Source organism: Pristiophorus japonicus, chromosome 9 (assembly GCF_044704955.1).
Source record: "Pristiophorus japonicus isolate sPriJap1 chromosome 9, sPriJap1.hap1, whole genome shotgun sequence".
Classification (NCBI taxonomy): Eukaryota; Metazoa; Chordata; class Chondrichthyes; family Pristiophoridae; genus Pristiophorus; species Pristiophorus japonicus.
Genome location: NC_091985.1, coordinates 82,949,312 through 82,964,115, shown reverse-complemented (window position 1 = coordinate 82,964,115; position 14,804 = coordinate 82,949,312). Strand labels below are relative to the sequence as shown.

General features: G+C 52.0%; 1 protein-coding gene across 5 annotated transcripts in view; it reads left to right on the top strand.

Annotated features, from left to right (window-relative positions):
• Positions 1 to 14,804, top strand: part of LOC139273122 (follicle-stimulating hormone receptor-like) — a 311,116-nt gene that overhangs the window by 228,751 nt on the left and 67,561 nt on the right. Inside the window, exon 2 of one of the 5 annotated variants that reach the window (XM_070889536.1) lies at positions 14,485 to 14,562. The exons of the other annotated variants lie outside the window; for them this stretch is intronic. The gene's annotated coding sequence lies outside the window, so the exon portion shown is untranslated. The remainder of the gene's footprint in view (positions 1 to 14,484; positions 14,563 to 14,804) is intronic. 5 annotated transcript variants of the gene reach the window in all.

Below are 14,804 nucleotides of genomic sequence, written 5' to 3'. Positions count from 1 at the left end.
CCCTCGGACCTACCTGCTCCCCTCCGCACAGGGTGCCCAAAGATCAGGAGAGTGGGACTGAAGTGCAGCCAGAATTTCAGGAGCAGCCCGTTCAGCGCGGCCTTCTTAGCTTCGTACACCGTCCGCAGGGCCGGGTCCTCGACGACTTGACCGAGACGAGATTCCAGGTCGAGCACCTCTTTTTCTAGGCACCCAACCCTGGCCGCCCGCCTCTTGGTCGACCTCCTCGCATACTCTTGACAGAAGACGCGGACGTGAGCCTTGCCCACGTCCCACCATAGCCTCAAGGAGGGGAAGCCCCCCTGCTTCCTTCTCCAGTCGGACCAGAATCGACGGAACGAGTCCTGGAACCGCACGTCCTCCAGCAGCCGGTTGTTAAAGTGCCAGTACCCGGACCCCGTCCTCGCGCGGAGCGAAGCGAGCTCCGCCCACACCTGGTGGTGGTCCGAACACGGCACCGGCCGCATGGAGGCCGCCGGGACGCAGGAAACGTACGCCCGAGACACGTAAAGGCGCTCGACTCTGGACCATCCTACTCCAGGCTTCACCCAAGTAAAGGCGCTGGAGTTGGGGTGGAGATTTCGCCAGACGTCCACCAAGTCGAAGGACCCGACCAGGTCCCTCAACTTCTCCATCGCCGTCATGCTCTGCGGGGCACCGGAGCGGTCCCTCGCCTCGAGGGTGCAGTTAAAATCCCCCCCGAGGACAATGCAGTCGCCGACGTTGACGGAGCCAAAAAGAGCGGACACTTCTTCAAAGAAGCCCGCCTGCTGCGGGCCGGGCTGAGGGGCGTACACGTTCACGAGATGGAGCGGCACGTCCCCCAGGCGAACCGTTACGTGCAGCAAGCGGCCTGGCACGGGCTCCTCGACCCCCAAGATCTCCGGCTGAAAATGCGGGCCCAGCAAGATGGCCACCCCACTAGAAGTGGCGGTGAGGTGGCTCATACGGACCTCTCCTTGCCATTCCAGGAGCCACGTGGCTTCGTCTCCCGGAACGGTGTGGGTTTCTTGCAGGAAGCACACCGTATATTTCCCCTCCCGCAGGAGCGAAAAATTGTCAAATCTACGACGTGCCCCTCTGCCGCCGTTGATGTTGAGGCTGGCTATGGTTATCTTCATGGCAAAAGCATAGTGCAACCTCTACCTTAACCTATTGCGGGGGAGGGAGCGGAGTCTTTTGTTGACCTCCACTCCTTCAGCAGCCCAGCGAGGAACTTTTTGAGCCGGCGCAGCTCAAGGCCTTGTGCCCTTGATAAGGGCCCGCCCGCGGCCATGGTTTTAGCGGCAACACGGACAGAAGCGATGAGCAGCCCCGGCTCGGACCATCTTTCCCTGGCCAGATGGGCTCGGTTGCGGCGACCCTGGCTCTCGACCAAAAAGTCCTGGAGATCCTCTACGGGAATGAGGGGGTACTCAGCGGCGGGCACGAGGAGATCAACCGCCTCACTGGCGATGGACTCGAGATCTTCACCCGCGTCCTCCACCGAGTCCCCGTCCTCCTCCGGGAGATCGCCGCTAGCAGCCGGCCCGTCGACCGCACGAGGTACGGCAAACGGCCCGGCCGCTCCATCCGGCCCTGGCTCTGCCCCGATCCCACCCCCAGGATCGTCGGCAGAGGAGTCCTCACTGGGCTCTTTTAGAATTGGTGCTGGGTCGGGAAGCGACAGCGGAAGGGGTTCCTCCTCCGCCCCAGGAACCGGGGAACAAGGAGAGAACCGGCCATAGAAAATCCCCAGGCCCTCCAAGCGCTCCAGCTCCAAAGTAGGGGGCGAGGGTGGGTGTTCCTCCCCCTCCCCGCCGCCACCCCCCGGCCCAGAGTGTGCAGATTCATTAAGAGTGTTAATACTTTGTATTTCTGCCGAGTCGAGCAAATCCCGGGGGAAGTTGGATATTGGCTGGGCGGGCTCAGGTTCGGCCTTTTCGGCCCCGCCCGCCTCAGTCCCCGGGACGCTCGACCCGGCGGCTACGCATTCTTCCGCTGGTCCCACGCCCTCCACGACAGGCAGATCTTTCACGCCATCCCCGGGAGGCAGCGGCTGGGCAGCCTCGACTGCCTCACCCTCCCCGGGGACAGATTCCTCGTGCCTACGGCGCAGTTTGGGGGCGCCGGTGGGGGACGCGGGACATGCGGCGGGCACCGACTCCTCCGCGGAGGGATGTTGTTCCCCCCCCGCCTCATTGGAGCGGCGCCTCCTTTTTTTCCTGGGGGGGCACGGAGACAGGGAGACACCCGTGTCTGCCGAGGCCTCCCGCTCCACTCCCCCCTTTTTCTTATCTTGCCCGCGCCCGAAACCCTCTGCGGTATTAGTCAAGGGCTCGGGCATGGGCTCAGGGCACCCCGCGCTCGCCGGTGATGGGGTTGGGCCGAGCGCGGTGAACAGCTTGTCTGGCGCACTAAGGGGACCCGCCTCTAGGTGTTTCGCCTTCTTCCGCGCCTTCTTTCCGGCCGGACGCTCTCCCTCCCCCCCGCCAGAGGCCGTGAAAACAAAGGCCCCCGACGATGCCCGCGCACCCACAGCTCCCGGCACGCGGACGCTACTAGGGGGAGGGCTGGCGGCGGCGCCAGCCTTGGCCGCCCTCGGTGGTTTGACGGCTTTGGAGGCGGGGCAGTTCTTACGAACATGCCCCACCTCCCTGCAGGCATGGCACCGCACGCCGTCCGACGTCCAAAAGACGCGGTAGGCAGTCCCCTCGTGCACCACATTAAAACTGCCCTCTGTCGTCTTTTCCCGCGCCAGCCGGACAAAGAGCTGGCGGCGGAAGGAGAACACATGGCGCAGGCTGTTCTCCCTGAGGCCAAGCGGTATGGGGTTGATCCCCGACCTTACCTCCCCCAGTTGGTGTAGGTGAGGGAGGAGGAGCTCAGCGGGAACAAAGGGCGGGATGTTTGATAGAATGACCCTCTGCGCGGTGGCCTCGAGAGGGTCCACCGGCAGGAACGCCCCGCCCACCGTGAGCCTCTTTTCAATGGCCAGGGACACCGCCCGCTCCGACCCCAGGAAGAACACGGCCTTCCCAGACATCTTGGAGGCTGCGACAATGGCCGAGGGGCCGACTACCCCAGCCATCGCCCGCACGCACTCCTCAATGCTCATTGTGGGGTGAGTGTAGCTCTTGACCCCGTGTTTCGTAGTTATAAGTCTGAACGGTGGCAGGGCAGCAGGTGGCGCAGGAGGTGCCATGGATGTGGATGCCGCCTGCGCATAAGTCGTAGCTGGCCCTGCCACTGGCGTAGATGGGGTCGCCATCACGGGGTCCCTTTAAGGGCTACACCCACCCCAAAGTCACAGGCCTTAATGGTCTTTAAATGGCCTCGTTTAATAGACTGAGCAGAGGAGCTCTTTACGAGGCACACCTCTCCCCTACTTGACAATTGGGGAGGGGCCTTGCTCCCTCTGCTCAGTTGTCTTAATTGTTTTATATTTTTCCAATCAATTTGGGAAGGAAAGGGCTCTCAGAGAGAGAGGGGAGAGACAGAGAGTAACAGAGAAAGAGAGAGGGGGGTGGGAAGGGGGGAAACTGCGAGGGCAGGTCTCCCCTCGCAGCTGTGGGTGGGTGCAATCCCCAGATGGCAAACAAAAATAGTCTTTGGGGTGGTCTTCGGGTGAGGGGAGAAGATGTCTTCACCTGGTGCAGCTAGAGCCACACAGGCACACACTCCCAACGATGTTAATTAGGGTGGATTAATTGTTTCTTCAGCCTGGTAGCTCCAGCTATCCCAGGCTAGGCAATGGGGGAGGGGTGCTTCAAAGGTGTGTGGGGCCTAGTTGTAAGCAAGGCCCCCACACACACTTCCACACACACACCCCCCGCGATGTTCCGGCCCCCGACTGGTCTTCTTTCCTCCCCCCACCGATACAGCAAAGTCTTTTAGGGACTGCACCAATACACCCACCTGTAGAATGGTAGAGTCTCCCTCCTTCCACACTGGATGTTGTTGTTGGTCTTTCCCCCTCTCTCCAACTCTTTGTAGAAATGGTGAAGTTGTTCAAGTTTTCTGCTTTTTCCTCCTCTCCCTCTGGGTGAAAGTTGGTGGTGAAGCCCCTTCCTTCCTTCCTTCTCTTCCTGGGCTGATTCACAGGCCCAGCCAGGAGCAAAAGCAGCAGCTCCTTCTCTCACTGCTCACAGCTCCAACTGTTTAGGCCACGCCTCCTCTGCTCCACAATTGGCCCAGGTGCAACAGGTAATCAGGAAGGCGAATGGAATGTTGGCCTTCATTGCAAGAGGGATGGAGTACAAAAGCAGGGAGGTCCTGCTGCAACTATACAGTGTATTGGTGAGGCCGCACCTGGAGTACTGCATGCAGTTTTGGTCACCTTACTTAAGGAAGGATGTACTAGCTTTGGAGGGGGTACAGAGACGATTCACTAGGCTGATTCTGGAGATGAGGAGGTTACCTTATGATGATAGATTGAGTAGACTGGGTCTTTACTCGTTGGAGTTCAGAAGGATGAGTGGGGATTTTATAGAAACATTTAAAATAATGAAAGGGATAGACAAGATAGAGGCAGAGAGGTTGTTTCCATTGGTCGGGGAGACTAGAACTAGGGGGCATAACCTCAAAATACGGGGGAGCCAATTTAAAACTGAGTTGAGAAGGAATTTCTTCTCCCAGAGGGTTGTGAATCTGTGGAATTCTCTGCCCAAGGAAGCAGTTGAGGCTAGCTCATTGAACGTATTCAAGTCACAGATAGATAGATTTTTAACCAATAAGGGAATTAGGGTTACGGGGAGCGGGTGGGTAAGTGGAGCTGAGTCCACGGCCAGATCAGCCATGATCTTGTTGAATGGCGGAGCAGGCTCGAGGGGCTAGATGGCCTACTCCTGTTCTTAATTCTTATGTTCTTATGGGATGGATGCCAGCGGTGTGGCTGGCATTTGTTAAATCCCACTCTTACGTGAGGAGCTGATATCGGAAAGATTTGCCTGAAAGAGCGCTGATGTGAGTGACAATGCTGACAGACTGCTGTGTGTGTGCAGCTCAGACATCAATGGTGCCCTTCACCTTGGTGCCATTTAAAATTTACATTGATTGATGTAAAGTTGTATTTAACCCTTTCATGGTAAGGAATCACCAGTATGTAATGGTTCAGCTATCTGAGACAATGCGTAACAAGGTTATGTTCAATAACAAAAGTTTAATACCAACATTGGTCTGAAATCATAAGTGATACAGCCAATAACACCCAACCCCCACCCACATCTCACTTTTTCCACCATTGACATAAATCATATGGTCAACATGTCCAGCAACACAGAATACAAAGGCAAAGCAGGAGCGTGGTCCCCAGCCCACCTGGCCGAGGAGCTTCTCAGGCTGTGCCTCATTGGGGGAGGTGGGGGGATGATGGCAGATGTGTTAGGTGCATGGGTACAGGAGCGGGGGGTGCCGAGGAGGCAACATTCTCTGATGCAGAAGCAGGATCTTGGTCCTTGCTCTCATCTGTCATTCGCAGTGGTGGTGCGGAACCTAAGGGTGGAGTGGCATGCTCAGGGACCACTGGGAGGACTCTGCCACCACTGTTCCTGGCTACCAGCTCCAGGGCCTCCTCCAACCCTTCCATGTTATATCTTATTTGTTGGACAAAAACTGTGTTCTTGGTGCTTAGTAGACTTTTTGCTGCTGGTGAATCTCCGTCGTGCCTCCCACAACAGCCAGACAAGCACACACCACAGCCACACACGCTTTCAGTGCCTCCGAGCTCCCTCTTTCTTTGTCTCCTCTTCTGCGCATGTCATGATGACCCTTGACCTCCTAAATCGCGGGAATCGAGCGTTGCCATGCCGTTACTAAGGACAGCCACACTTTACGGCAAAAGGTCAAAAAAATTTAACGCTACCGCCCATTTGATTTCGCTCACGGTAACACCCATTTAAAAAAATGTAAACTGGGTGTTTTGAGAATGGGCGAGAAGCCGGCGATCTGAAAACTCTTTTTTACTGCGCACACCAAAAATAATGCCCATTTGTGGGCGATAAGCTCAAAAGTGGAGTTTCTAGCCCATGGCCACTTAAAGATAAGTGGTAACCTTTGGACAAAAAATATTTTTTAACCTTTACGACTGTAGTTTGTATACCATCATTTCCCAAGACTGCATGGAGGAAAATAAGTCATTGGCGAATAACAGTGGTGGCAAAATAAATCTGAAAGCACAAAATGGAGTCTGTGATGGAACAGCACAGCACTAGAAATCCCTGTTTGATGCAGGTGAAGTATACCTTGTGGTTGGTACAAGAAGGGTTACCATGAGTGGCACACTTGGGCACCCTTTCCACAGGACAGCAGTCCTATGTTTGGTAGGGGTTGGTGGCCAGAGTCTATGTTGTGTAGAGTTGCCGGAGGGATGGAGACCCGAGCATGAGGGCAAAGAGTGAAGGTAGAGCCCAAACCTGTGGTCGGAGTTGATCGGAGGCTCACCAGACACTGTCGGGGATTGGGTGGAGCAACTGAATCGGCCACGTCCAGAGGGGAGCAAACAGTGAAGGTCCAGTTGGGAGGTCTTGGCAGCAGGGAGGTCGATCTGGAAGGTAAGTCTTGATTGGGGGATGGGCAGTGGGCCCAAGTAGCTGCCCATAGGGGTAAGAGATATACTTTAGGGTGGGAGTTATAGTCCTTGGGGGAGTGTGGGAGGACTCCACCCTTCTGGCGACCTTCAGGCCTCCACTCCTCCGGTGACGTGCTGGCCTCCCCCCGGCCGCTGGCCTCACTCAACTGTGAAGCCTCTGTCGAGCACGTGGTGTGCACAATGGCTATGGCCACTCTGACCTCTCTGACCTTTCTTACTTCCACAAAGTGGACCTCTGGCCATGCCAATGCCTTCCCTCAGTCAGGAGTTAATACCTGGGAGAGGAAAGCATTACCTCAAATCTCTCACCCCCACTTTCCACGCCTCGGATTTTTCACCATCTCACTGAAGGGTGCTGAGCTTATGGCTCGTATCCCACCGTAGGCAACTAGGCTTATACAGCAATGCCTGGTCTCCAATCGTCTTGGACCCCCTTACCACAGGATCAAGACCTTACTCTATTAAGCATGTGTGCTAGCCAGTGTGCAACAGCCACCCCACATTAAAAGAACTCACGCACAGGCATCTTCCACCCTTCAAAATGAAGTGCGGTATCTGGAACATCAGGACCCTCATGGACAACCCCAACAGTTACAGACCGGAATGTCGCACCGCCATCATTGTCCAGGAACTCAGATGCTTCGACGTCGACATCGTCACCCTAAGCGAGAACCAATGGACAAGGGAAGGCCAGCTCAAAGAACAAGGTGGAAGTTACACCTTCTTCTGGAAAGGCAAACCAGAAGAAGAACATCGCCTCCATGGAGTTGGTTTCGCCATCAAGAACGAGCTGGTTGGCCGCCGCAGAGATTCCCCCTACGGAATAAATGAACGTCTCATGACTCTCCGGTTCACCCTATCCCAGAACCAGTTTGCCACATCTATCAGTGCATTTGCCCCAACACTCGACGCAACAGATGAGGCCAAAGAGGCATTCGACACCAGCCTCGAACAATCCCTGTCCCAAGTCCCTATGGATGACAAACTGATCCTCCTCGGTGACTTCAACGCCAGAGTCAGTAAGGACACTGATCTCTGGGGAGGTGTGATCGGCAGAGATGGGTAGGGAAAACCAACTCCAGCGGTACCCTGCTCCTGGCAAATTGCCTAGAACACGACCTTGTCATCACCAACACCTTGTTCCGTTAGAAGGACAAGTACAAGGCATCATGGCAACACCCTCACTCCAAACACTGCCACCTGCTTGACTATGTCATCGTCCGAGCGAAGGACCGCAAGGACGTGCACATCACCCGTGCCATGACATTAGCCAATGACTGCTGGATGGACCACCGTCGAATCCGTTCCGTCATCAACATTAATATAGCCCCAAAGCGGCGATAGCAACAGAAGCAATGCTCTAGAAAAATCAACGCCGGGGCACTCAAAGACCCAGCTAAGAGAGCCCTATACAGCCAGCACCTCACTGCCAACATAGTGACCCTCGATGACCCCAAGACACAGAGTGCCCACAGTGTCTGCTCTCCAGGCCACCATAACCAGTGCTTGCGAAGAGACGCTCGGTCACTCAACCAGGAAACACCAGGACTGGTTTGACGAGAATGACCAGGAGATCCAGGAGTTAATAAACCACAAGCGCAGGGCCTTTCTGAACTTAAAGCAGAAACCCAACTCAGGAACAGCAAAGCAGCTCTACAGACAGCTGAAGGCCGAGGTCCATCAAAAAACCCGCGACTTAAAGAATAGATGGTGGGTGGAGAAAGCACAGGAGATTCAGCAGCTGGCCGACAGCCATGACGTGCGAGGATTCTTCACTGCAGTTAACTCCACCTTTGGCCCAAGCACCCAAGGTCCCACCCCATTGCTGGCCAAGAATGGGGTGATGGGGAGAATCGCCCTTCTCCTCTCTTACCAAGCCCGGATTCAACAGATGGATACCTTGGATAAGTTTCAATTACTTTTAATTCCAACACATGAAGGGGAGCATCTCACTGCTCAGCTGCCTGTGAGAGGGTCTCCAATGAGCTCCAATGACCTGTTCAAATTGCACCTTAATTATACAGGTTTAGGCAAATGAGTGGCCTTGTGGACAGACCTTAACAGTGACGTGATTGGTTGTACCAACACAAGATCAAATACACATGTCACTTGCCTTAAATTGTTATATGGTTATATTAGTTCCTCTTTAGATGCTCTTTACTGCTCCTTTGAACCCGAGGTCAACGAGTGGTCATCTTGTGTACATGTGGTTTTAAGCATACCTTTTGTTTAGCCAGCTCAGGGTTTCCATAATAGCCAGAGAACATCTTTGATAATCAATCTTGCTCTTGCACGGGGAGACACTCATTAAAGACACCGAGGCAGTCAGGGCCCGCTGGAAGGAGCACTTCGAAGATTTCCTTAATCGAGACTCTGCCTTTGACACGAGTATCCTCGATTCCATCCCGCAGTATGCTACCCGCCACCATCTTCTAAGGATAAGGGGTAAGCCATTTAGGACCGAGATGAGGAGAAACTTCTTCACCCAGAGAGTGGTGAACCTGTGGAATTCTCTACCACAGAAGGTTTTTGAGGCCAATTCACTAAATATATTCAAAAAGGAGTTAGATGAAGTCCTTACTACTCGGGGGATCAAGGGGTATGGCGAGAAAGCAGGAATGGGATACTGGAGTTGCATGTTCAGCCATGAACTCATTGAATGGCGGTGCAGGCTAGAAGGGCCAAATGTCCTACTCCTGCACCTATTTTCTATGTTTCTATGTTTCTATCTCAGCAAAACCCCAGCCCTACACAAGGTAGAAAAGGCCATGCGTCAGCGCAAAAATAAGGTATCAGGAGCATATGGAATCCCCGCTGAGGCACTAAAGTATGGCGGGAAAGCACTATTGACACGAATGCATGACCTTATCTCTCTTATTTGGAAGGAGGAGAGCATGCCGGGAGATCTCCGAGTTGCCATAATCGTGCCCATCTTTAAAAAAGGCGACAAATCCGACTGCGACAACTACAGAGGAATCGCCCTCCTGTTGGCCACTGGGAAGGTCATTGCTAGAAGCCTCGTCAACCATCTTCTCCCGATGGCTGAAGAGTTCCCCGCAGAGTCACAATGCGGATTTTGTCCACGAAGGGATACAACGGAGATAGAAACATTGAAACATAGAAAATAGATGCAGGAGTAAGCCATTCGGCCCTTCGAGCCTGCACCATCATTCAATAGGATCATGGCTGATCATTCACTTCAGTACCCCTTTCCTGCTTTCTCTTCATACCCCTTTATCCGTTTAGCCATCAGGGGCATATCTAACTCCCTCTTGAATATATCCAATGAACTGGCATCAACAACTCTCTGCAGTAGAGAATTCCAGAGGTTAACAACTCTCTGAGTGAAGAAGTTTCTCCTCATCTCAGTCCTCCATGGCTTACCCCTTATCCTTAGACTATGATCCCTGGTTCTTGACTTCCCCAACATCGGGAACATTCTTCCTGCATCTAACCTGTCCAGTCCTGTCATAATTTTATATATTTCTATGAGATCCCCTCTCATTCTTCTAAACTCCTGTGAATACAGGCCCAGTCGATCAAGTCTCTCCTCATATGTCAGTCCTGTCATCCCGGGAATCAGTCTGGTGAACCTTCGCTGCACTCCCTCAATAGCAAGAACATCCTTCCTCAGATTAGGAGACCAAAACTGAACACAATATTCCAGGTGAGGCCTCACCAAGGCCCTGTACAACTGCATTAAGACCTCCCTGCTCCTATACTCAAATCCCCTAGCTATGAAGGCCAACATGCCATTTGCCTTCTTCACCGCCTGCTGTACCTGCATGCCAACTTTCAATGACTGATGTACCACGACACCCAGGTCTCGTTGCATCTCCCCTTTTCCTAATCTGCCGCCATTCAGATAATATTCTGCCTTCCTGTTTTTGACACCAAAGTGGATAACCTCACATTTATCCACATTATACTGCATCTGCCATGCATTTGCCCACTCACCTAACCTGTCCAAGTCACCCTGCAGCCTCTTAGCGTCCTCCTTACAGCTCACACTGCCTCCAGCTTAGTGTCGTCTGCAAACTTGGAGATATTACACTCAATTCCTTCATCTAAATCATTGATGTATATTGTAAATAGCTGGGGTTCCAGCACTGAGCCCTGCGGCACCCCACTAGTCACTGCCTGCCATTCTGAGAATGACCCGTTTATCCCTACTCTCTGCTTCCTGTCTGCCAATTAGTTTTCTATCCACATCAATACATTACCCCCAATACCATCTGCTTTAATTTTGCACACTAATCTCTTGTGTGGGACCTTGTCAAAAGCCTTTTGAAAGTCCAAATACGCCACATACACTGGTTCTCCCTTGTTCATTCTATAGTTACATCCTCAAAAAATTCCAGAAGATTTGTCAAGCATGATTTCCCTTTCAGAAATCCATGCTGACTTGGACCGATCCTGTCACTGATTTCAAAATGCGCTGCTATTTGATCTTTAATAATTGATTCCAACATTTTCCCCACTACTGATGTCAGGCTAACCGGTCTATAATTCCCCATTTTCTCTCTCCCTCCTTTTTAAAAAAGTGGTGTTACATTAGCTATCCTCTAGTCCATAGGAACTGATCCAGAGTCGATAGACTGTTGGAAAATGATCACCAATGAATCCACTATTTCTCGGGACACTTCCTTAAGTGCTCTGGGATGCAAACTATCAGGCCCTGGAGATTTATCGGCCTTCAATCCCATCAATTTCCCTAACACAATTTCCTGACTAATAAGGATTTCCTTCAGTTCCTCCTTCTCACTAAACCCTCGGTCCCCTAGTATCTCCGGAAGGTTATTTGTGCCTTTCCTCGTGAAGACAGAACCAATGTATTTGTTCAATTGGTCTGCCATTTCTTTGTTCCCCAGTGATTCTGACTGTAAGGGACCTACGTTTGTCTTCACTAATTTCCCTGCCATATTAGTTTAACCCTTTCCCAACAGCACTAGCAAACACTCCCCCTAGGACATTTGTTCCGGTCCTGCCCAGGTGCAGACCGTCCGGTTTGTACTGGTCCCACCTTCCCCAGAACCGGTTCCAATATCCCAGGAATTTGAATCCCTCCCTCCTGCACCACTCCTCAAGCCATGTATTCACCTGCGCTATCCTGCGATTCCTACTCTGACTAGCACGTGGCACTGGTAACAATCCTCAGATTACTACGTTTGAGGTCCTACTTTTAATTTAACTCCTCGCTCCCGAAACTCAACTTGTAGGACCTCATCTTATTTTTTACCTATATCGTTGGTTCCTATATGTACCACGACAGCTGGCTGTTCACCCTCCCCATCCAGAATGTGCTGCAGCTGCTCCGAGACATCCATGACCCTTGCACCAGGGAGGCAAATACCATCCTGGAATCTCATTTGCGGACGCAGAAACACCTATCTATTCCCCTTACAATAGAATCCCCTATCATTATAGCTCTCTCACTCTTTTTCCTGCTCCCCTATACGTCATCTCCCCCAAAAATACCCAAGGTGGTGTATCTGTTTTGGAGGGGGATGACCGCAGGGGACCCCTGCACTACCTTCCTTCCACTGCTCTGCCTGATGGTCACCCATTCCCTATCTGCCTGAGTAACCTTTACCTGCGGTGTCACCAACTCACTAAACGTGCTATTCACGACATCCTCAGCATCACGGATGCTCCAGAGTGAATCTATGCGCAGCTCCAGTGCCGCAATGCGGTCTGTCAGGAGCTGCAACTGGATGCACTTCCTGCACATATAGTCGTCAGGGACACTTGAAGCGTCCCTGTCTTCCCACATAGCACAGGAGGAGCATGACATGCGTCTGGGCTCTCCTGCCATGACTTAACCCTTAGATTACTTAATTTGGCAACAATGACAAGGTTTCTTAATGCTAAGAACAAGAAGAAAGAAAAATAAAAAGAAAACTACTCACCACTCAACCAGCCAATCACTTACCCTCTTGGCTGTGACATCATCCTTTGATTACTTTTTACTTCTTTCTTACTTGTGACCCTGTTGCAGCTAACTGCTCCCGACTGCTGCTGATCCCCGGACTCCTGCTGGGCCCTTATAGGCCTCTCCTCGCTCCACCTCCGGCTGCTCCACATGATCTTCGCCGTGCGACAACTACAAGAGAAATGCATGGAACAGCACCAACCCTTGTACATGGCCTCCTTTGACCTCACAAAGTCCTTTGACACTGTCAACCGCAAGGGACTATGGAGCGTTCTCCTCTGTTTCGGCTGCCCCCACAAGTTTGTCACCATCCTCCGCCTGCTCCACGACAATGTATAAGCCATGATCCTGACCAACGGATCCACCACAGATTCAATCCACATCCGGACCATGGTCAAGTTGGGCTGTATCATCGCACTAACGCTCTTCTCGATCTTCCTTGCTGCAATGCTCCACCTCACACTCAACAAGCTCCCTGCTGGAGTGGAACTAAACTATAGAACCAATGGGAACCTGTTCAACCTTCGTCACCTCCAGGCTAGATCCAAGGTCATCCCAACCTCTGTCATCGAACTACAGTAAGCGGATAGCACTTGCAGTCTGCGCACATTCAGAGGCTGAACTCCAAGCCATAGTCAACATCTTCACCGAGTTATACGAAAGCATGGGCCTTACACTAAACATCTGTAACACAAAGATCCCCCACCAACCTGACCCCCGCCACACAGCGCTACCCTCGGTCATCAAAATCCATGGCACAGCCTTGGACAACGTGGACCATTTTCCATACCTCTGGAGCCTGCTATCAGCAAGGGCAGACATCGATGATGAGATCCAACACCGCCTCCAGTGCACCAGCGCAGTCTTCGGTCGCCTGAGGAAGAGAGTGTTCGAAGACCAGGACCTCAAATCTGGCACCAAGCTTATGGTCTACAGGGCTGTCATGATATCCACCCTCCTATATGGTTCAGAGGCGTGGATGATATACAGTCGACACCTCAAAGCATTGGAGAATTACCACCAGTGCTTTTTCCGCAATACCATGCAAATCCACTGGGAGGATAGACGCACCAATGTCAGTGTTCTCAATCAGGCCAACATCCCCAGCATCGAAGCACTGACCACACTCGACCAGCTCCGTTGCATTGGTCACATCGTCGGCTTGCCCGACATGAGACTCCCAAAGCAAGCGCTCTATTCGGAACTCCTACATGGCAAGCAAGCACCAGGTGGGCAGAGGAAACGTTTCAAGGACACACTCAAAGCCTCCTGGATAAAGTGCAACATACCCACCGGCACCTGGGAATCCCTGGCCCAAGACCGCCCTAAGTGGAGGACGAGCATCCGGGAGGGTGCGGAGCACATCGAGTCTCGTCACTGAGAGCATGCAGAAAACAAGCGCAGGCAGCGGAAGGAGCGTGCGGAAAACCAGTCCCACCCACCCTTTCCTTCAATGACTATCTGTCCCACCTGTGACAGAGACTGTAATTCCCGTATTGGACTGTACAGTTACCTGAGAACTCACTTTTTGAATGGAAGCAAGTCTTCCTCGATTTCGAGGGACTGCCTATGATGATGATATGTAGAGCATCCACAAGATTTGATAACTGATGTGGAATAAGATGAAAGACATTAAGAAAGGTAACAAAGTAATTGTAACATTTACCAAGAAGATGGTCCAAGCTTTCACAAAATTTTGCAGCTCCGTCCATATTCACACTCCAGCAGGGTACATATTCAAGCTGCAACTTATAATTGAAAACTTTGCCACACACATGTTCAAAGATCTTCATCATAAAATTATTGCAATACAACCTAGCAACATAATGCATGTTCTCTAAATGATACACAGGATGGACGGTAGATTGGGCACATGACTGTCACTGTTTATATGGTCCTTCAACTTACAACATCTTAAGACTGCTTTTATACTTCCACGACAAGATGGCACAAAAGTGCTAATGTTCTGACTTTTCCCTCCTAGTGAGTGAAGAGCCTCATCCATTGGATGTACATACCAGAAATTCCGGCACGTGCTACACATGATTCATGTAATTGGTTGGTAAGTTATACACAGTACATTTCTGAATTTTGGATAAGTATTCCCAGCAGGCAATGTTCCCTGTTAGGGATGGAAAGTCAGAAAATTACCCCAGATAACCGACCTGAACAGGAGGCAGGCTTAGAAATTAGATGCCTTACATTCTTTGGAGAAGGCCATCCTGAATGTGATTGTATATTAAAGCATGAAGCTACAGGCTTGCCCCAAGTTCAGGACTAGTGGCAATCAACTCTTATGTCTGA